Here is a 24557-nt window from a genome sequence, read left to right on the forward strand (position 1 = left end):
CCAAGACCATGAAAAGTAAATGAAAAATTATTTTGTACATCCAGACAGAAGTTTTTAATGACTACTCTACTTGTTGAACTCTCAAATTGAGAAAAATAAAAATTAATAAACCAAATGGTCCACATACAACCCGCAAATAACCTTGAAAAAACGATACAATTTCTCTGCTTTGGCAGAATCATTAATTGTAAGCTACAACATTTGTACTTTTGGCAATATATTGATGATTCCATGCTCAATTAAAATCAATTACACGAATTTTGTAGATAGTACTTGGTAAAAAAGTAGGAAAAGTAGGTCAAAAACTAGGAATATTATCACAAAAATTAGAAACTTTGCCTGGTTTTAATTTATACGAAAATTGCCACGTTTTCAAGACAAATAAATTCAATTGGTCGAATGGTCGACACGTTTCGGCTCTTCAATGGAGAGCCGTCATCAGGACCTCGTGGTCAGAATTCACACGAATCAGTCGTAGAGGGGTGATGTTTATGTCTGGTCGTCCGAAGAGTTCGCCTTTGTATTTGCTGCATCCGAGTGGTCTTTGGATGCGAATTGGGGAGCCATCTGTTGCAAAGTGTTGAAAGTTTTGTCACGACTGAGGTTAAAGCCTGTCCAAGCTGACGAAATAGGTGGCGTGTTTCTTCCATCATTAACGAGGAAATTCTGGCATGTTCTGATGAAGTATCCCTCGAGAAAATTCAATTCAGAATTGTGTGTTGCTTTTTTAAAAACAAAAGCTTTATCAAAATCAAAATAATGTGAACGTTGCCAACAGTGTTGGGCAATAGCCGAACTATCCGTCTGTCCCTTCTCAACATGTTTTCGGTATTCGAGAACTGGAATATTTAGATTTCTCCTAGTTTGGCCAATATATCCCTTTTCGCAATTCTTGCATGGGATGAAGTAGATACCAGATTCTTTGGAGGGTGAGATAGGATCTTTCAGATGGGAAAAGGTGAGTATATTTGTTGGCTGGAATATTGTATGGAAGTCAAATTTCCTTAAGATAGAAGAGATCATGAAACTTTAAGAATCGAATAGAAGAACATCGAGCACTAAAACTTTGCAGTGATTCAGCCTCCCTCCAGAACGAACTCATTATCCTTCGTGACATCGCTTTTAATCGTGGTCTTTCACCTTTTATCATCGATAAGATCCTCAAAAAAATGACCCGGACACGCACCAGGAACCTGCTCCTAGCTGACTCAAAACAGTTTTCTAATACCGTTGTTCTTCCATTCGATTCTTCAAGTTTCATGATTTCTTCTATCTTAAAGAAATTTGACTTCCATACAATATTCCAGCCAACAAATATACTCACCTTTTCCCATCTGAAAGATTCTATCTCACCCTCCAAAGAATCTGGTATCTACTTCATCCCATGCAAGAATTGCGAAAATGGATATATTGGCCAAACTAGGAGAAATCTAAATATTCGAGTTCTCGAACACAGAAAACATGTTGAGAAGGGACAGACTTATAGTTCGACTATTGCCCAACACTGTTGGCAACGTTCACATTATTTTGATTTTGATAAAGCGTTTGTTTTTAAAAAAGCAACACACAATTCTGAATTGAATTTTCTCGAGGGATACTTCATCAGAACATGCCAGAATTTCCTCGTTAATGATGGAAGAAACACGCCACCTATTTCGTAAGCTTGGACAGGCTTTAACCTCAGTCGTGACAAAACTTTCAACACTTTGCAACAGATGGCTCCCCAATTCGCATCCAAAGACCACTCGGACGACCAGACATAACATCACCCCTCTACGACTGATTCGTGTGAATTCTGACCACGAGGTCCTGATGACGGCTCTCCATTGAAGAGCCGAAACGCATCGACCAATAAAATTTCATTTATCTTGAAAATGTGGCAATTTTTGTATAAAATAAAAAAACTAGGAAGTAGGACATTTTACCAAAAAGTAGGAAAAGTAGGACGACGGGAGCCCTGTGGAACTCACATGTTCCAGACGAATGTTTGTCCAACATTTGCGTTTAATGGTCAGGCTTCCTTAACTTTTGAAATTGTTTGCCAAAACTATGCCGCTTAAAGGAGATCCTTGAGAACAATTTTCTATTTGGAGAAGACTTCGGAGGATCAAACTTGACGTTTCAACATTGTAACGTGCCTATTCAAACATCTGCTGCCACAAAAAAGCTCTTTAATCGCGAAAATGTATCGGCTTTAGACCGGCCATTGATGAGTCCTGACTTGAATCATATTAGTAATGTATGGGGAATACTCAAGCAAAATGTGTTTGCAAATGAAATACAATATTTGACTGTTGATGACGTGAAGAGCTCTATCGAGGAAGCATAGTAAAGTTTTGATGTTCAAAGAATACAGAATTCAATTAGATCTATGGTAGTAGGTCGGTGTAAATCGGTGTAATGAGGTTGTTAGAAGAAAATGAAAAGTCTGTTAGCTACTAAAAGCCTCTAATTTCTGTAAACTTGAACTTTCTCTAAACTTTTGAGACAACCATTTCTTTTTGTACTTTCGATACTATAAATATATATTCTAAATATTCTTTCGTAGAATTTTTTTTTTTCTTCTATAAATGTAAAAATGCTTCAGAAATTACCCATTAGAAGCTGCTATAATTTTACTCGCTGTATTTTTCTTATTTTATTAAAAATGCATTACCTAAACCAGTGATTCCGAACGCGGGCGTTAACGCACCCTGGGGGGCGATGAAATGTTCCAAGGGGGCGGTGGAAGTTATGGGTTTAACATAGGATCCTATGGGTTAGATTGCGTTGGGCGGAGATGGGAGAAAAAAAATTCTGAAGAAGGGGGCGATGGGACAAAAAAGGTTGGGAAACTATGACCTAAACTTATGAGACAGACTGCATATGACTGTAATTAATTATGATCGTTATAATAATCATAATACAATCTATAAGTCATGAAAGAAATCTCAATTCTTTATTTCCCAGAATGTGAGCAAGCCTCGTTGACAATAATTGGGATTAATCGGAATATCTGGCCCACGGACTAAAAAGGTTACGCATCCCTTTTGTAGATCATTCCTCGATGAAATGATAAACTTTGATCCGGCGAAACTGTTTTTCCAGATCGGTGCAAAGTTACCTCTCTAGGGGCAAAGTTGCTCCGGAAATTACGGTACTTTATAAAATAATGCACATAAATTTACTTTTGGGATAGTAAATTGAAAATTTGAGATACTTTGATGATTGGATGAGAAATATTATCCGGTTGTGGTCTTTAATTAAGATTTCGAAATTTGTTGTCAGTTCAACTACTTTTCAACGTAACCTCAATTAATTCGTGAAATGAAACTTTGAACATTACGTATTTAATCACCACATTAATTCCGAGTTGTAATTTAATGGACGTTCAATCATCATCAGAAATATATGCATAACTGTATGAGATACAATGCACGAGTCGATCAACTCTTATTCAAAAATACTTTCCTTTTCCTTCTTTCCATGAAACCTAAAAAAAAATTATTTTTTTTCTTTACAGAAATATGCAAATGCAAACACTGCAAAAAAGAATTTTATGTAATTTATCACTACCACAACAAAGAATAAATAAAACTTAACGACGGAAGTTAATGACACGTAGTTTAAAAAACATTTGAAAAATTAACTTGAAAACGCAAAATGAAGGGAAAATTGTAGACGTCAATCAAAATACATATCACACCGAAAAATTGACATGAAAAAAAGAGAAACAATGGATTTCGCATCAATTGTCAGTAACACGATCAAACACCAGTTTCAACCGGAGTGTTTAAGTTATGTGTTGATCGATTATTTCATGCGTTACATTAAATTTCGATAAAAAGAAACACGGTTTACTAGTATTGGTCGTTATCTGACAGCTTCAGAGAAATATCTAATAAAATAACCATATATTTCTAAATAACTTGTCGAGAACGTTTTGACAAGCTATTGAACAGTTGTTAATAAAAGATATCAATGTAATTATATGCTTTTTAACTATTTCAATCGTCAGCTCAACTTACTAAGGGCCGTATTCACCAACATGGTTTAAACCTGTAGGTACGATTTTTGGATCAGAGATCAACATAGATAGGTTAAAACCTCAAATTTAACCAATCCGTGTCCATCTATTATGAAAAAATTGTGACTATAGCTTAAACCATGTCAGTGAATACTGCCCTTAATGTTGTAAAATAATTTCTTTTTAAATGCTTTAACGTTCCAGGCCTCTGTAATTTTTATTCAAGGATATACATAACATGTTTGATAGTTCTCAATATTGGCAACAGATAGTTAACTATCGTAAATTATTTACATCGGTTGTTCTGAACTTCACCCACAACAACAGAACAGAATTTAATTTAATTTATTTTGCCGTTTCCCAGCCCAGTGAGACGACTACTACTACATAACCGAACATGCACCTCATATGCATTTCTCTACAGAATTTCTAACGAATCGGCACATGCCGGAATGTGTGTTCTTCGTGTATGAGTAGCCCCTAACGTCTTTATGTTGTTGAGTTGCGCTTGTTTCGTGTTCATGATGCCATCTGGCTTTCATTTTCTGACGTAAAGATAGAAATGCTTGAGTTTTCATCATCAGTATCATGTGGTAGGTCTGCCTGCTCTCTGCGGAGAGACTTTTTCAAATGAAAGGCCAGCTCACATACGTGCTTCGAAGCTGGAAAACCGCAGAAAACCAACTACTGCCGACCACCACTGCGCCATCCTAGTGAGGCTATTTGATGACTTACAATAGCCTTTCTGAGGTGTTGTGAAGAAGAAAACAGCTGCAACGAGCTGGAATTGAACCCGTAACCTTTGGATTGCCAGTCCTACGCTTACCCACAGAACTGGTTTATAAAACAAAACAGCTTCACTGCTATACATATCAAATAAAATTTATATAGATATAGAAAATTTTTATTTTTGTCGCACATTTGTTAATGTAACGTATCGGGATCCGATCCCTCTACGTTAATGGTGATCTTGTCGTTATGTGGGAAATTCCTTCTTATTTTAGACCCCAGGGACCTCTCAGTTACCGGAAACCACCCGAGGACCCACTGGCGAACCGGTAAGGGCCAGAATGTTCGATTAGTTCGGCAGTCGGCGGGTGGGGTCTTTCGGCTGTCGAACGAGAACGGGCCAGAGGTCGGGCTACTGATGTCCCACATAAATTAATTTCCCTCATGACGACGATGCCGCTATTTTCGTGGAGGGGTTTGATCCAATATATGTATAGTTGGGCGAGGCTTAGCCCAGTTTAAATTATTTTTATTGAAGAACCTCCCGGGGGAGTTATTGCAAGTCTCGTTGTGCGGATACGAAAATATAGTGTTGTACTCACTTATTTTCGGCGGGGGGCTGCAGACCTCCGTCGGAACTATTCATTTCATATTGTTATGTTAGTAATGTTTACATAATCGGGAGAGTCTGATCAGCTCTCCGGATTATGTCATGTTGCCAGATTTCAATGTAATTAAATTGTAATGTTTATAATAGTGACGCATGAATATGCAAATTCGATAATTTTGTTGAGGCGAAAAGGCCATGCGAGGACATGTGGTCCCAAACTTCTTGTAAAAGGGGAGTATAAATTCCTCCCTCTTTGTCTCTCACATTGCGTTCGTCTAATCTTGTTCTGTTCAACTGAAGCCCTCTAGTAGGACGGTTCAGCGTCTTACTACCGTATCTATTGGCCTTAGGCTGAATTGTTAAAATGCAATAATCTACATTATTTGAATCCGTTTTCCGGCAGGTCCGGAATCAAAATATAAAACATCTTCACAGTCAAAATTCTTCATTGCTGATCGAGGTGGTCCGGCCCTCAACCGAGAGGCCCCCGGAGCTGATCAAGGTGGTTCGGCCCTCAACCGAGAGGCCCCCTGGAGCTGGTTAAGGTGGTTCGGCCCTTAACCTAGAGGCCCTCTGGAGCTGATCAAGGTGGTCCAGCCCTCAACCAAGAGGCCCCCCGGAGCTGATCAAGGTGCTCCGGTTCTCAACTGAGAAAACTCCTCTGGTATTTACGGAAAAGCTAACAACATCGGATGTCCGATCGCTGCACAGGTTGACTGTTGTAGATCATCAATTGGTGAGCCAGTATCTTTACTGCTAACGTCGAATAGAGGGCTCCAAGATAAACTAATCCATTGTTAAAATTAACTAACCCATATAATTAATTGAATAAATAATAATATTTCATGCGAAAGTTTGTTTCTAATTATTTTCCACTTGTCGTTTGCCACTGTATTGCTGGATATTTCGAACCGGGCAAGCAACTCCCATAAGGGACGTTGCATTAAACAGCCTTCAAAATTTTTATCTCAACCTTTCATTAAAAGTTTGTTTTTCAGTTAGAAATAGCATTGACAGATGATGGTGCGCCGGTACGCATAGTGAGCTGTGTATTTTTCAAATTTTTTAGGAAAACCAACATTCTGGTTGAGTTACGTGGATATACACGTTTCCCTCGAAATTATCGCTTTTAAGTAAATTTCTGCTCCACCCACATTCCGAAAATGTGCTGCTATTTACTGGGAAAAATACGTAGCCAAATATTTTTACTCGGTATTGTATTTATTATTATTTCCTTTTCGGAAAAATTCTTTTGTTTGATGGGTGGGTGAATTTTGGCCAAGTGCGCCCCCCGAGTCACCATCACTGGTTGTGTGTGCGTATGATATGATGCTGACGCTACATAGGTTACTAGACGGCCTCCGTCATTGATGTCATTTCAAGCGTCCTTCTACGTTCTAGAAAAAAAATTTGCAGCTATGTTCTCCTTTTCAGGTTTCGGAGCTTTTAAAGATAATTAAGATAATTTTATTTAATTACCTTAAAAAGAATTTCGGAAGCCTGAAAATTAGGACAAAATTATTTTTACCAAAATATTTCTCTTTTTTTTGTCCTGGGGAATTTTGTTTTAACTCTTAAACATATATCTCTTGTTGCTTTTCCCACTCAAAATTTTTACACGCTTTGACAAATCGTCGCCGTCGAAATTCCTAGAATAGAAGAAGCCAAGTTGCCTACAAGCAGGGCAGATGCTATCAGCTTGCTCCAGGATAATATAAGAAAGACAATCCGAAAAACAACTCCGGAAGAACAAAACCCGCATCAATTTGAGATTATCATTGTTTGCTCACCAACAGAATATTCAATTGAGGAGGGCTGGGGTGGATGTTACCTTTTTCATTTAAAAATCAACTGAGGGTACAGAAAGGAAAAACCTCTGGCCTTGTTGCAGGCAAAGCAATTAAACTGACCAGATTAGGTGAACAATTCGTTAAAAGCACGGAGAGACGGATCGTTTTTGTTTTTTTTTGCTTTTTTTAGAGGTTCTGTTTTATTATTTTTTTCAAATCAAATCAAATTTATTGTTATATAACAGTACAAAAAAAAGAAAGAAAAATATTTAGTTGAGAAAAATTATTGTGGCGACAGATTTTTTGTTCGTATAGTGGTGCCATCTGTCGTGGAATTTGGGAAAAGTGACGTTATGAAGAGTTGCAAGCGTCCTCCTTTCAGGTAGCCCTATACTATACTAATATCTAGTATAATGTCAAATAGTATCCAAAAATAATGTCTTATAGTGAGGGAAACACAATGGTGGTCGACTGAAATTGGTTTTCTGTGGTTTTTCAACTTCAAACTGGTCTCCAATTTCAAAAAGGTCTCTTCGCAGAGAACAGCCAGACCTTCAACGTGATACGCAACCATTTTCCATCGTCTCTTCGAAACATGGAAATTAGATAGAAGCACCAGCAAGACTACGAAACAAGCACAATGACTGATATTGTGAATTTGCTAGGGGCACGCATATATGCACACCCACCCACAAAATGTTCCACCATGTAGCGATTTGTTAGTTATTCCACAGAGAATATGTACGTTCAGATAGTGAGGGAAACATCCATGATAATGGTTATAAATTTTAGTTGCATTGAAAAGAACACTCAAGTTTATTCACATTATAGATCCACAGCCATCAAATCTCACTTCACAGTACCGGAACGTGCTAGGACATTGCAAAAATCAGGAGAAAATGCAACTGCAAGCTATGCACAAATAAGACAATGCAAGAGCAAATCATCAGAGAAACGTGAATAAATGAGATAACTGCGATTTATTGCGAACAAAAGGGAAAAAAAACATAAATGCCCTGAATTGTGATTACAACATCTGCAATATCAAATAAAACTGATATTAAATTGATACATTGTTTGATAATAAAAATAATCATGAAAAAAAAGATATAGAGAGCTATATTGCCACAAAATAAAGGAGAAATATAGTCGCAAGGTACAAATAATATAATACACGAGACAGAAAAAGAGTAACCACATGAATAAGCGAGATAAGTTTTTTTTTTTTCAAATTAATTATATTTATATACACAAAATACTCTGCATAGAATTACGTTCTGAAAATTACATCAATTCATCACCCAATCCACGCTCAGCATGTCCATTGGCCTAGAACAGGGGTTTAAAACATAAAGTTGCTTGATGCAAACCCTTATTGGTTATAAGTAGAGCCCGGATTATATGCACTAAAAAGTGACAAAATATGCTTTAAAAATATGCAAACATGCAGTTAAAATATGCACTCGAAACACAAAATATGCACTGAAAATCACAAAATGTACATTAAATACCCCAGAATATGCATTAGAAATCTTGAAAAAGTAAAAAATTCCAAAATATGTATAAAAAAATATACATTAAAAAAAATCATGTTAAAAAAATCAGACGTGTTTTTAAAATGCATATTTTCTATTTCTTAGTGCATATGTATAAGTATTCATTTAAAAAAATTTATCCCTTCATATATTATACCGCATATAACTTCTACATATTTTTATTCAGGCATGTTTTTAATTTTCAGTTTGTTGTAGCTGCTCAATAATGAAATTACCAGTAAGAAAAGGATTTCGACACTATTTCTAAAAAAAAATCCAACATTTTGACATATCTCTAGAAATAGCCTTATAATAAAACGGTTAATATTCGTAAAATAAATTCGCCCGCAACTTTGAAGTGTTTATGTGAGTCCAAACGCGAATAAACAAATCCTACTCCTCTAGCAACATTATAGAAATTTTGCGCATCGTGATTCGTCGAAGTTAGTCATGTGCCATTACATCACTCATAATGAAATACTTGGCAAAATTTAAATTTGGCGAAGTTGAGCGGTGGTGTTCTTTTTCTCTATCATTTTATTTTCGCGCATGGTTTCAAGAGGTTTTTTCGATTCCTCAAATTTTATTGTTTTATTTTAATTTCAAAAAGGCTTAAATTATATATTACTTAATATTTATTATATTTAATTCTCTCCAAATTTTTGCAATGCTCCTATGCAAAGTTATCAGAGGGATTAGAAAAGTGTTCGTCAAAACAGGATATTCACTGTAACAGTGTTCGTTAAAACAATGCGACTAATATCTCTAATTCCCCTAATTTAACCTTATTTTTCATATGTTTTTTATATCTTTTTTCGAAATTCCAAAAAGTTGCATACACAGTAGGGTGGATCGAAAAATCAAAATGTGGATAAAAGAATCGGCATGGGGTGCAAAAGTTGTCTTTTAAACATACTGGCATAAATGCCAAATTTTTCAATTTCAATTAATTTCTTCCGGTGCCCTAAGACACTTAAATATTTGCCAAAAATAGATTTTTATGCAAATTTCTAATAAAAATAAAGTGAGTTAGATAATCGATTTCAGAAGGAAAATAATATAGGCAAAGAATATTATGAAAAATCATTTATTGTTTATTTTTAAATGTACAAAATTATTTGGAATAGTAAAAGTTGGAAGGAATGGTAAAAATATTCATGCCATACCCAAGCAATTTAAAGATACATTCACACCTAGTGTCGGATAGTGTGTGTGGAGACAAGTCAAGACACGGCTTCATATTGAATAGGATAAAATGAAGAAGCCATATCAAACATTTTAATACAAAAAAGCATTATAACATTTAGAAATATGTAAATCTCTTCAAATTAATAGAATTAAAAGTCATTATGCAAGTTCAATTTTTATAAGTTTTATAATTTATGCTACGATTTTTAAATTTATACTTCATGTATTCAAGATTCATCGAAAGACTGGTTATTTGTGGAGATGAAGATTACAAGGAAGAAAATTCATCACTGCCCCCCCACGAGTGCTCATCTAAGCTATGGAAGCAGATAGAATATTTCAACCTTGGAGCTTATATACACTGCTGGCCACCGTAAATGCAACACCCTGAAGGAAGCATGCAAATAGTATGAAATTTACAACATGCATTAGCGGAGGTGAGATATGCAAATGATTAGAATTTCAGCGCAGACGCACATCACGTGCGCCTGTGGCGCTATTTAAGGCTTGGTGATTTCGACGATTTGAAGTACGGCAAACTTTTCTTGTGGTTTTTTCAAAAAAACGATCAATTATGCCTCGTAGAAAACAGTGATCATCTTTTGATCAAGTATCCGAGTTCGACAGAGGAAGGATAGTGGCCTACCGAGATTGTGGATTATCTTTCAGGGAAATCGGTAGTCGTGTTGGACGAAACCAAACAACTGTAATGCGGATATGTGATCGTTGGATGCAGGAGGGTACGACGGACCGACGTGTTCGATCGCATCCACTTCAGTGCACAACTTCACGTGATGACAGGCGTATTGTGGGTATGGCAGTGACGGATCGCTCAGCCACATCACGAACCATAGCACAGCACATTCAGTCTGTACCGCATCATCCAGTGTCTGCGCGTACCATTCGACGCCGTTTACAGCAGAGTGGTCTGTCCGCAAGACATCCATTGCTTCGTTTACCCTTGACGCAGAACCACAGACGTCTCCGCCGCCAATGGTGCAATGAAAGAAGGATGTGGACGGCACAATGGAATGAAATTGTCTTTACTGACGAGTCACGCTTCTGTCTGCAACACCACGATGGTCGGATTCGAGCCTGGAGACACCGTGGAGAGAGGATGCTGAACAGCTGCGTTATGCACCGCCACACTGGTCCTGCACCAGGTATTATGGTATGGGGCGGTATTGGATATCACTCTCGCACTCCTCTAGTACGTATTGCCGGTACTTTAAAAAGCCAGCGCTACATCTCCGAGGTGTTGGAGCCAGTTGTCCTTCCTTACCTTCAGGGCTTGCCCACAGCCATATTTCAGCAGGATAATGCGCGACCACACGTGGCACGTATTGTGCAAAGGTTCTTCGTCAATCGCCAGATTGAATTGCTTCCCTGGCCAACTCGCTCTCCGGATCTTTCGCCGATAGAAAACATGTGGTCCATGGTTGCTCAACGATTGACCCAGATTACATCCCCAGCTGCCACACCAGATCAACTTTGGCAACGCGTGGAAGCTGCTTGGTCTGCTGTACCCCAAGAACACATAGTCTCTTTGAATCAATGCCGAGGCGTGTGGCAGCGGTGATCTCCAACAATGGCGGCTACTCTGGCTACTGATTTTGGCAGGAACCACACTTCACAGAAGTCTATAAATTTAATCATTTGATGCTTGGTCAACATGTTATCTACAAAATAAATATTGTTGCGATATCTCTTGTCTTTCTTGGTGCTGCAATTTGGGTGGCCAGCAGTGTATATGTTGAAAGGCACCGTACATGGACAACGTCAGCAGTCAGCTAATAGCTCGTGAATGACATAGGCCAACCAGATGGCCACATGCATATAGAAATGACCTCTCCACTTGCCAATACAAGATTCATCGAAGGACTGTTGACACCGACCACGTATGGTGCCTTTCAACATATATATACGCTCCAAGGTTGAAATATTCTATCTGCTTCCATAGCTTAGATGGTAGAGCACTCGTCCGGCAAGCGAGAGACAGGGGTTCGAGTCCCCGTGGGGGCAATGATGAATTTTCCTCCTTGTAATCTTCATCTTCACAAATAACCAGTCTTTCGATGAATCTTGTATTGACAAGTGGAGAGGACATTTCTATAATTCATGTATTATTATAAAATTATTGTTATTTATAAGTTTTTACTTAATACCTGAATACTCTGCAAAATTTATAAACAATTTTTAATACATTTTCATGGAAATGTTAATTTTTAACTATTTTTGGTGCGCTTGGGCCACCAGAAGATATGAATGGATTTCAATAAAAAAATTGTGCAACATTATATATATATATCCAAGAGACACAACTTTCCTACCCCCCGCCAAAAGTAATTTCGAAAAAAATTCTTTTTTTATACATTTTTATCAAAATGCCAATTTTTAACTACTTTTGGGGCGCTTGGTGCACCGGAAGATATGAATGGATTTCAATTACAAAAATTAAGCAAACTAATACACCCAAGACACAACTTTCCCACCCCATGCCAAAAAAAAATAAATTTTCCTATACTTTTCTATCCACGTTAATATACAGTCCAGTACCAGGGTTGGGTTTTTGACATGACAAGTGTCAAAAACTGGTTTAAACCATCAAAAACCCATTATATAAAATATAATTTTATGGTTTATTTATCTAAGCTACTCATTACCTGTGTTCAATTTGTTAAGTGGATTAGAGCTGCTTATTCAAAATATGTATGATAGGGCATCAGGGTTAGGTTTTTGACCCCAGAAACTAACTCGGTATTAAAACTATCAAAATCTTACTATCAATGATGTCAAATAGTTTTTGTTAACTTGATAGATATGTTAAATAACAAAATACTTACTTTTATTTAGATTAAAGGGTTTTATATTCAGAATTATAATTACTGAGGAAAAATATATATTTTGATATTTTAAATTTTCTGATCTGCCCAAAATTTTATTCCATATAAAATTTCTGACGCAGCATCTGTTAATGCACTAACTAAACTCATTTATTTCCACCTGAAAATTTCTTAGATCAGTGTGTATAAATTCACGCAGCTTTAAAGAGTATTTTCAACCAAAGCAGAGCTGACAAGACTTGATACCCAAAGCATTTGTTTTGCACGTTTGAATACAGCTTCAATTGGAAAACCATTGCATTATAAATACTAGTAAATGTACCATATCATAGTGCAAAAGTAAGAATAAACCAAGTTTGACATATACAAGCTAGCATTGCCAAATTAAATGACATTTTAGTCCTACAATTTGGTATTTTGATCGCTAGATATATTTCAATGTTATGTGCAATAAGAGTATTGTTTTAAGTATCAGTGGTTATCTAGATAATTTAATAATAACAGAAATCAACATCACATACATGATGTAATAAACTTTTTTAAACACTTATCTGTTGTAAAAAGAGTACAGCAGATAGTTTATATCAATGCATATATATAAGCAGTTGAAGAAATTTTGGAAGGTCAAGAATCATCTTGAATCAAAGAATGTCAAATCGTTCCACAGTTTTCCATTCAATGTTCATGTTATGCTTTATTCAAATTTTATAAGAAAAAAAAAACATATATTGTCCAAAATAATTCTGTCGGGAGTAGAAAATTATTTTAGAATCTTATTAAATATTTATTCTTTGTATAACATAGTCACTTTAAACATTACATGGAATTAACGTGTGCATTTTCAATGGGAATTTTTATATCGAAAAGCAATATTTGAGGTTTTTGACAAAGGTTTTTGACGTGACAGTTTAAACTGCGGTTTAAACCGTCAAAAACTGCCATGTGTCAAAAACCTGCCAACCCTGTCCAGTACACTTACAACATAACCCGCATATAGGGTAAACCGTGGATATAACATAGATTGTGTAATCCTTAGAATTTGCAGGGGTCAGCACGGATCATGGCCTCAAAACTAGTGAAAATAGTGACCAAAATGTTTAAAAGTGACCAAATAGTGACCAAAATATTTGTGGAAAGAGACCAAATGGACAATGAATTTTGATTATTACCAAATTGAATGAATTGAAATTGAATTTAGTTTTAACTTTGCATTTCAATAGAACTCATTGAAATTGCTTTTTTTACATAATAGTGTGAAATAATTAAATCAAACTCAAATGCATTCTGCTAACCAGAAAAGTTTTGAATAACTTATCAAATTTATCAACAACTATGTGTGAGAGAATAACTACATTACATCCTTTCTGAGTAACAGTAGCAATGCCTTCCCCCATGTTGCTTTCCACCACCCATCTTAAAATCAATTTAAGCAGGAAAAACTTCAAAACGGGAAAAAGTTTTCACATTCAAAGAAGGGAAAAAAATGAAATAACACAAAATTTGATGAGAGAATTTGTCCCATCTACATTCCAGTGGATTTTTCATTCATGTTATGCTATGAATGACAAAATCGACTGACAAACAATGAGTACAAAATGTACTCAAACCTTTTTAACTAGTACAAATTTTATTTACATCCCTAGGTTTGTATAATACGTTCCAACAAATTTTAAGAAATTTACTATAATGATTATAAACTATAAAATTAAATTTTTAGCAATATTATTTTAAATTATTAAATTAAAAAACTACTTAAATTATAAATTATTTAAATTATTAAATTGAATAAAGTATTTAAATTATTATACGCTGAGGGAGGGGCAATCCACACTCCCCCAGCGTCAATGGCAGAGCCTATTGATGTATACATATGACGTATATCAATTGTCATCGTGCCACACCCCTAAGACCTTAAAGTATCTCCACCTATGGCTGGACTAGGAAAAGTGGGGGAGTCTACTATTTTACAGGCGGGGCACAAAAATAATACTGTCTTTGGGTGAGGGAGAAAATAAATCAGTTTTGAAATTGTTTGGTTTTTTAGAGAAAAATTTGTAAAAATATATTTTTTTCTTTTTTTTACACACAACATACACCCCTGCAAAAAAAAACCACACATTTACTCCTTTACCCAGAAACACAGGGGTGGGACAAAGTCCATTTCGGAGCAGCAAAATTCAGGATTCGGGGCAGTTTTGGAGCAGCAAATTCAGGATCCGGAGCAGTTTTGGAGCAGCAAAATATAGGATTTGGAGCAGATATTTCTAAATGGGGCAGGGAAATTAACAAGAATATTTTCGTTAACCCTCACCCATTTTCAAAATAAAACAACTGCACTGTCTTTCGTTATCAAACACCTTTTCATCAGTTTGTTTTTTTGTTTTTGGTATTTCAGGCTTTTGACACCTTGTTTGAAAGAAAGGCTGTCATAAAATTTTTCACACCAGTCTATTTAAGACGATTTTTGCTTACTGAGGGCACTATTGGCTGTCTGGAACCACAGCACTTCATATGGGCTAAAAATTTTCTATAAGTTTTCAATTTTTTCATACTTGGAAAGAAATTGTTGCAAAATGGGAGAGAATTTCGGAAGAATCAACACGACGTTTGGCGATTAAGTACTCATTATTTGGCGAGATTGGCGATCTGACACTCGTTATTCGGCGAAGTTTCTAAATTAGCATTCGTAATTCGGCGAAAACGCACTTTTTACTTCCGGAATGAACATTTTTTTCACGAAACATCGGGATTTGACGCAATGACGATCGACTAAAGTAATTTTTGCTGCTTCCAGTGGCGACTTTTTTTTAAACGGCAACTGTGACTCGCATTTGCGCTTGAAAGATCATTGCAAACTATCTTCAGTTGCACAATCACGGATATTATCAAAGTTTCGCGATGGAAAAGCCGATAGTTTAAATAAGGTGTACAGTGGAATAAAACACGCTCTTCGAAAGAATCGTTTCGCGGTTAGCAGGAACAAAAAATTTTTGGCGTCCTTTCCGAAATTCCAGGCATACGAAACAAAATTAGCTATTTGGCGCAGAAAAATACGAAAATACACTATTGGAGCAGGATAGCGCAAGATGTTAATTTTGGCGCAGTGTTCCCACCCCTGGAAACAGTATAATTTTGGCCCCCCCCGTAATACTCAGCGGCCTTCCCCGGTAAATTTCCCATGAACCTTGTAAGCACCAACGTGGCGACTTTTTTCGCGCCGAGGAATCGCTGTTTTGCGGTAGTCAATTCAAGATGGCTGACAAAGGGCACATAAAAAATTACAAAAAAATATATAATTTATAATATGAATTAACCTAATATATGGCAATATGCGAAAATTGATAGATATATATCGGGAAATACGGAAAATTAGGATAAAATGAACACAAAAATCGAATGAACATACAGAGTTTATGGATGCTGCTGTCAGGGCTACCTATTTTAGCACGAAAAAAGTTGCCACGTTAGCGCTGACTCCTCCCGTAATTTTCAACGAACAAAAACAGTGAATTCGCCCCCACCCGGGACACCAGATTTACCATGGCTGTAATACAATTGTTTTTTCTGGAGGGGAAACATAATTTTACTGCCCCTTGACTGTGAAATTTGATAATTTTGCAAAGGAATTTTTATTGCGTTTTCTGAAATATACCATTCCATCAAAAACGCCGTCCAAGGCACTGCCCCCCGCCCCCAGTTTTGGATCTGATTACGGTATGTAACAACCCGAGTCGAAAATCACCCGGAGCCGGTATAGACTCTTAACAGAAAAAGAGTAAACTCGGCACCTTTCCTCGTTCAACACCCGTGGAACCAGACCCCCGCCCTCTCCTATTGCGGTCATAACAGCGACTCGAGACAAAAACGTTTTAATAACTTCCGAGGTATAAAAATGGGATTTTTTTACACATCACGAATGGCGCGCAAGATGTCGATATTAAGTCAACAATCAGTATCGTGAAGATGCTCTAAATTAAGTTACGGCCAGAAGCGGATAAAGGTCAGTTGACGGCCCGGGCATAAAAAAAATTAATATTAGGCCCTTAAGGAAAAAAAATGTAAAGTAGGGGGGGGGGGGGGCCAAAGGCGCGCTCGGTGTGCCCATCGTTAAATCCGCCTCTATTTACGGCTCGCATGCACGTTAACTGAGTTTTTATCAGCCTGATGACCAATTTTCATCTGATTTGGAAACCCTTGTTAAAATAAACGTTGAATTGCAGGATTCTGTGATTTTTTCATAAACAGTTCTCCTTTCGATCATACCTGGGGCTAGGGTTTCTTGCTGAGATTTAGATCCAGTTAGAAAAATAGTACGAATTTTATTTGTAGATAGAGATCGCGATTTTGAATCGGATAATTTTTTTTATTGTAAGTAAATTCAAAATACCTGCGAGCTTCTTTAACCTTGGCCAGCTACAAGAGTATTCTCCAAAGCGTATTAATACGCTTAATACGTATTAATAATACACGCTTTGGTATTCTCCCGCTGCGCGTAAGTTAGCTTCTGCACGGGCTCTCTTAAATCATCATTTCAAATAACATTTAAAAAAATTAACAAAAGTAACGATAGAACAAACAACAAATGTAACTTGCTCGATGCTCCAAGAAAGGAATTCGGCCCTTAGGACTAAAACTTTTTAAAACAAATAAAATAAAGGACCAATTTTAAAATAAGATGAAAATGAAAGAACGAGTGAGCACATGGGGAAATACGAAAGAATGGTAGTGGGGGGGGGGGAATTCTTTGTTGTAAGTATACACCTTTTATGCTAGTTTTTTTTCCGACCGGCTTTTCCATAAAAAACTTTCTTTCCAAGCGCCTTGAAATCAAGTTATGCTGAAGTCACACGGTATGCTCCCGGGAAGATAAGATGCCTTCGATCGTAGTTCAATGAAAGGAGGGAGAAAATGAGCGATATTGAGCAGATAAAGTTCCTCCTTGAAGAAAAGAAAAACACTGACAGCAGAAAAGCGCGTGAGACCGAGGTTTTTTTGCTAAAAAAGTGGAAAAAGTGACCTGGGCCTGAAAATACGTAATAAAAGTGACCAGTTTCTAAAAAAGTTACTTTTAGTGAAAAAAGTGACCCATGCCGAGCCCTGAATTTGGCCCCATTCAGACCAGACCAGAATTGAACGTTTTCGTCGGTTCGTAGCCTTTGCAAGCTGTCTTCGACCTGCAAATTGCCTGGGATTGGCATATGAAGGAAAAGACAAGTTGTGATTGCGTGCTAGTAGTGTAGTAAGTGTGTGTTTAGAGAAATAAATTTTAATGTCAATCCAAGTGGGTAATTTACATTGAAATTACTTTGAATTAATTATTAACTTTGAATTCAAAGTACTCATCACGAGAAATATTTACTATATTCTGAAGGAACATTTGTCATTAGGGGGGGGGGGGAAGAGTAGCAGTTGTGTTATCCAAAAATCCCCCACGGATAATGTGACATAATTGAGAGATGCTAATCAGAGATTTATGTTTACAGAGCATGAGTAATTTTTTTTATAAATATCGTTTAATAATTATAAACTTTTCATGGTTTCTGTGAACACCCCTCTTATGGGTTGTTACTAAATTCCAGACCTTGCAATACTTACAAGAGAGGAGTTTATTGTTTTAATTTTTTACATAAATACAAGATGAAACAAAAAGATCAGCCAAGGGGTCTAGAGACCCATACTGGATGATACATTGCAAATTTATAATGAATAATAAGAAACACGGTTACTTATTAGTAAACAACATCAACAAACTAAAACGGAATATTAGAAATACACACGCACACACAAAATAGGGAGGGTGTTTCAAAAAAAATAATAAATAAATAAAATAAATCAAATGTCAAAACAAAACTTTCACATAATTTGTAGTATTTTTGGCAACAGCAAGGAGTGCAATTTAATGAAATACGCATTGCATGATTTTCACGTAAGTATATAAAATCAATAAAATGTTGCAATGCTTAAGATCAAATAGATTCATAATTTAACTGATTGAGAAGCATAGGCAAATCAAAAGAAACTCTCGATGTCACTGATTGAAAAAAGATATTGCTTCAATGTGTCTTTTGAAAGGTAATAAGTTAGTAATATTAAGGATAGCAGGTGGTAAATTGTTGCAAAATTTCCGGATGAGGTAAGTAAAATGCTTCTTCAGAAGAGTTTTGTGGGTAAGTGGTAGAGTGTATATATTGTTCAATCCATTTGAGAAACTGGAACTGTTCGGAGGTAAAGCAAATTGTCGTTTAAAAATAATTATAATAGATTTGTAGAAATAAAGCTGACGTAGGGGAAGGATTCCAAGACTGTGAAAAAGTTGTTTTGAATGAGTCAAATAGTCACTTGTCATAAGTCTTATTGCTCTTTTTTTGGAATTTCACTATTGGTGTAACATTTGAAATGAAGTCGCCATGGCCCCCACATGCTAGTGCCGGGGCCCCAGGCCAGGATTTTTCGCGGGCCCCCGAAAAATTTTGCGCACCTCCCTTGAGAAAAGATTATGGTGTATTTTTTCAGGAAAAAAAAAACCATTTCGGGAAGAAAAAAATGTTGAATGCGCCCCCCCCCCATGAGAAAATCCTGCATATGATACGGCATTTGTATATGCAGCAAAACATCGCTACAACACACACAATAATCGATAATAAATACATCTACAATGATATTTTTTTCAAATCTTGTTTGGAATTGCCTGGCTTAATGTTAAACTCTCAGTACAACGACATCATCTACTATGATAAACGCCTCTATAACCTGATATTTTTAGGAGAATTTTGAAATCACTACAACAATATTTTTTATATCTTGTTCAAAATCGTTTTGAATTTAATTTTAACTTCGCCACTTGTTCTCGTTCTTTTGAAGACGCCTGATGACATCAATATTTTTCACTAAATGATCACCGAAAGCGAACGTTATTTGTATTGCTGCACTATGTGTACGACACACAAAAGCACTATGCGGTAAGCTTCTGTACAGGGACAATACACATCTAAGTGAATTTTATGAATAAACTAATCAATTACAATTTTTTGTAACGAATAAATACATAAAAGCCTATTTTCCGATAATATTAACAATGCAGATATAGAAAAAATGACAATAACATAAATTTGATCGCACGTGAGGATAATGTTACCTCTTTAATCCCTCTACCAAAATAATTTTTTTTGGTCCGTAGAATATTGTTATATCGAGGTTTCACAGTCTATTTAAACTAAATAATAAAATATAATTGTGTGTGTGTGATAAATATTATCACATTTCGAGATATGATTATGTGATTTGTATATAATTTTACAGAATACAATAGAGCTCCCCTATGGGCCAATTAAAAGAACGAATTGGTTAGGCGATATGGTTTTCCCATAGAAACTTGTGATTGCCATAGGCGTATTGCCATTTTCACAAGGGTGGGGGGTTACGTTCTTTTTCCTGAAATAATTTTATAATAATTTTCCCTATAATCTCGGCTCTGGGGGGGGGGGGGGGTTTAGAACCCTAAACCCCCTTTGCATACGCCAATGGTGATCATGATCAATGGTCGGCAGGGCCGCAACTGGGGGGTGGGGGGAGACAAGCAGGTATCTTGCCCAGGACCAGGAGAGAGCGCAAAATTCACCTTTTATAGCCTCTTCTTCAAAATTACAGGGGGGGGGGATGTCAAAATATGTGCTTACCTCAGCTGATCAAGCATTTAGTTGCGGCCCTGAGATGGCTAGTGTTCAATGTCTCTCGATTAGTGATAATACCTCTATTATGGTATTTTTCTTCGTCCGCAGAATATAGTTATACTGAGATTTCATTGCAGTTTTATCTAGCATAATACTAGCTACAATACCTGGCGCTGCCCGTGTTTTCTTCATTTATTGGGAGGATTGGAAAAGTGACAAACCATTACAAAGGAATAAATATATAATACTGGCAAGATTAAAGAAGTGACAAGCTATTGTAAAGGCATGTGTAACCCAGTGCACCCAGAGGCAATTTCACTGTGGAATACGACGTCTGTTTGCTCCAATTTTCATTCTATCGAGACATTATGGCCTTCTACGAACTGAAACAGCAGGGGTCGCGTGGTAGCCCTGTAGGTCCCTACACATGCTCGAAGACTGGATAAGGATTATTCTAGTGGCTATAGCCCTGAGGACACACAAAATGCTGGTGTTCTTGACATCTCAGTAGCCATGACCATCACAATGTCCTTTCTTCCTTCCTAGGAGAACGACTGCCATGAGAGCCGGGGGGGGGGGGGGGGGCTTGTACAATGTTCTTTTCTTCGTTTCCGGGGGTTCGTTTTTTTTCATTTACTTGTACATGCAGGGGTGCAAGTGCCCCTCATCCATTTCGGAGCAGCAAATTTCATTTTTGGAGCAGAAATTTTGAAAATGGAGCAGAACTAAACCCGAACTATATCTGCAATATAAGGAGTAATTTTTCTGTGAAATGCCAAAAGTTTTGCCAAAAATGGTTGGAACAAATAATTCTAAATAAATTTCCTTCACAAATTAAAATTCATTTAAATTTTTTCTGAATTATCTTTTCTGTCATTAATAAAACGACGAATAAAAATTATTACTCTTTTCAAATTAAGCAACATGCATACTGAAAACCTAGGCAGCAAGAATTTCTGCTGCTTGAACACCAAAATCTTATTCCTCCTGATAGTTGCAAAAAAAGTGCGTGCAGAATATAATAAGAGTTTCCGTGAAAAAAAAAAATTGGCTTCTCACAGAATTTAAAGGAATTATTAAATTTAAAAGCAAAATGCAAAAAACGAGAAAAATATAAATACCTTATTTACTTAAAAAATTTCTCAACCTAATAGCATGTTAATAGATTACAAATCACGAGTCGCTTTCAGAAAGTTCGGAATCTCAATGACAAATTTTTTTCAAATTTTTTATGCCCTTGAACATAAGATTTTGTATGTCTTATTCCATTAAACATTAAAGCATTGCATGGACAGATTTTTCAATGTTTGAACAGACTTTTATTTATTTGTTAACAATGAACTCTTTTTCATTATCTGTGTTACCATATGCTGAAGATAAAAAAAGTCTTCACCAAAACTGGCAAAATTTTGAACTTTGGGCAGCTTTCAAAGTTACAAAGTTTGAATATGTCTGCCCAATATCTATCTATCTAGTCTCTGAACTGATTTCACTTCTTGTAATTGTTTGGATTGTAGTGCAACCCATTCATCACACATAATCAATAGTTCTGTTGGTGATACAATGTTAAACAACCTCTCAGCAATACGTGAGGGAGTAATCTACCATCCCAGCAATGCACGAGATGGAGTACGAAAAACAGGAAAGGGTGCAAATATTTCATTCTCTCCAACATGTTTTGGAAAGGGAGGACATTAATATATATTAGGTATCTCACAGAAGTTATGTAAAATGAGCATGCTCCTAGTACAAACTCCTTCCTCTGACTATTGTTAAGAGCATGCTCCTCCCCCACCAATGCAGTGGCGGACCGTGCGGCCATATTGGGCGCCGCTCAAGGAGGGGTGCCAAATGGGTTCGAAAGGGTGAAAAAAGGTTTGTCGACCAAAAACATGTGGTCAGTAGCACCATAAAAAAGGTTCTGCATGGGTAGTGATTTTTTTCCCTCGAGCCGGCCCCATTCGCCAAATCCGGATTTTCGCGATGTGAAATTGTTACAATCGGCAACCGCCGACGATAACCACAGGACCGCATAGTGTCTAGATGACAAAACTATGAATATTTTAGCTGGAGTTTTTACAGATTCTATTTTTTCCCAACGATCTCCGAAAAATTTCGGTAATTTAAACGAGTAAACCAATCACCTTTTCGATGTATGCCGTCTTTGAACGCAGGTTGGCAGCCGCGAAATTACCGTTATTTTCAGTATATAACCTATAACCAGCAGGAGAAAAAACGGTCTCCGAAATCGGAAAATTTGGCATATTTATTCAGGGACTTTGATAGAACGCCGGTTATACCAATAACAGTACAGGACTTTATATTTCAAGATAGTATAACTACTTTCCAAGGTCACGAGATAACGCGATTGTGGTAGATTGGTGGGAAGTGAAAAAAAATTGTTTCTTCCCCCCCCCCCCGTATCTTTTCCCGTGTCTCGGAAAGAACGCGTCCCGTGAACAACAATTTCATGCGCCTTCTTCCTAAATTAAGGGTATTTGACGTACTACAGTGCATTAGCTGTACCTCTGCGAACCACAAACAAGAATTGGCGCAAATGCGCAGGGATTCGGCACCTTGGCGCACCGTGTAGCAAGAGAACCGTTTCGGCGCAGCTCTTGCACCCCTGTACATGTGTATAGTTAAAAAAAATTTCAATCGCGATCTAAGGTACGTAGTTCAAGATATCCGTCCATACGAGTACAAATTGATATGATTGATATTAAAGAGTCCTGTCTATTTTCCTATGGGACATATCTGAAAGAAAAAAAAGTCAAAAAGATCTTTCCACTGGCCCTCCTGACTCCTGGGCCCCAGGGCTAGAGCCCTGTCAGCCCCCCCATGTGGGGGCCATGGCAGTCGCCACCCCAGATAGCTAAACCATATAACAGAAGAGAATGAAATAATGAGTAATAAAGTGTAAACATGAACGAGTGATCTATATATGGTTTTAGGTAATATAGTTTGTAAATTACATAGTGAAGTTTACTTTGCAGATATTTTAGATGAGTTTTCTATCTGAGGTTATGACCAATATGAATACCTAAGTATTTAATCGTGGAAACCTGTTCGAGACTCTGGCAGTTACAAGTTGAAATGTTTTGGCAATTGTTATTGTGGAATATCAGATTATGGTTGAAGTTCATATTAGTCATGGAAGAGAAGTACATAAACTTCGTTTTTGTTACATTTATTTGTAAGTCGTTACTGATAAACCAATTACGAATTATTAATAAATTGGCGTTTATCGAACTTGCAAGTGAATGGTCATCATCAGTTGAATAAAGCAATACTGTCTCATCTGCAAATGTTATAATTTTACCAGTTAATTCAATGTTGCAAAGGTCATTTATGAATATGTTAAATAATAATGGTCCCAGAACAGAGCCCCGAGGTACGCCTTTGATTGTTTCTAATGGATTACTAAGATTATACCCAACTTTAACTATTTGAGATCTATGACTAAGATAAGAAGCAATTCATTTATGTGCATTACCTCTGATACCAAAAATATGTAATTTATTGAGTAAGATACGATGGTAGACACTCTCAAATGCTTTTTTTTTATGTCCAGGAAAATGGCAATAGTCTTTTTGGATGCATCAATTTTTAAATATACTTAATGAATCGGAAGTAACATCGGAAGTAACACTTGAAGTAACATCGATAGGGGGATGTTACTTCAAGTGCCCACAAACTATCAAAAGGTTTTTTCCATTTTTGGTGCACCGGGTAAGATGCCATTAAGAATATTTCATATTTTCATAAAGGGTAGCATTATCCAAACCCCACCTCTCCCCTTGTCATCAAAAGTCAGCAAATCAGATACCCCCAAATCGACTGTGACGTCATACTTGAATGGCCCCTTTAGTGGTTCTGTATTAGAGTTGAGAAAAATTATTGTTGTGGCAGGTTTTGTTGGTCCAAATAGTGGCGCCATCTATTAGGGAAATTGGGATAAGTGACGTCACTGAGGGTGCGTGAGCAGGCGTTCTCCTTTATCAGTTTTCGAATCTGATTACCCTACTTCAGACGGACAGAAACGCAATTAGCAAAATAAAAAAAAAAACAATTAAAAAGCACACAAGCCAAGCTCACACAAATGTGCAACTAGAACAAGACCTCAATATTTCAAGTGAAACTCAGGACAACAATGAAGATGCAAACAAAAATAACAAGAAATTCA

At 36.8% G+C, this 24557-nt stretch overlaps 1 long non-coding RNA gene across 2 annotated transcripts in view; it reads right to left on the reverse strand.

The window, feature by feature from the left end:
• Positions 1–5802: 5802 nt before the first annotated feature.
• LOC149081643 (uncharacterized) overlaps positions 5803–24557 on the reverse strand; it is a 47591-nt gene continuing 28836 nt past the window's right edge. For both annotated transcript variants that reach the window (XR_016193321.1, XR_016193322.1), the window contains one exon: positions 5803–8541. This is a non-coding gene — a long non-coding RNA (uncharacterized LOC149081643). The remainder of the gene's footprint in view (positions 8542–24557) is intronic.

This window comes from Pholcus phalangioides, unplaced genomic scaffold (genome assembly GCF_987345545.1).
Source record: "Pholcus phalangioides strain wild (caught in Gottingen) unplaced genomic scaffold, Ppha-v1.0 ptg000009l_1, whole genome shotgun sequence".
NCBI classification, from domain to species: domain Eukaryota; kingdom Metazoa; phylum Arthropoda; class Arachnida; order Araneae; family Pholcidae; genus Pholcus; species Pholcus phalangioides.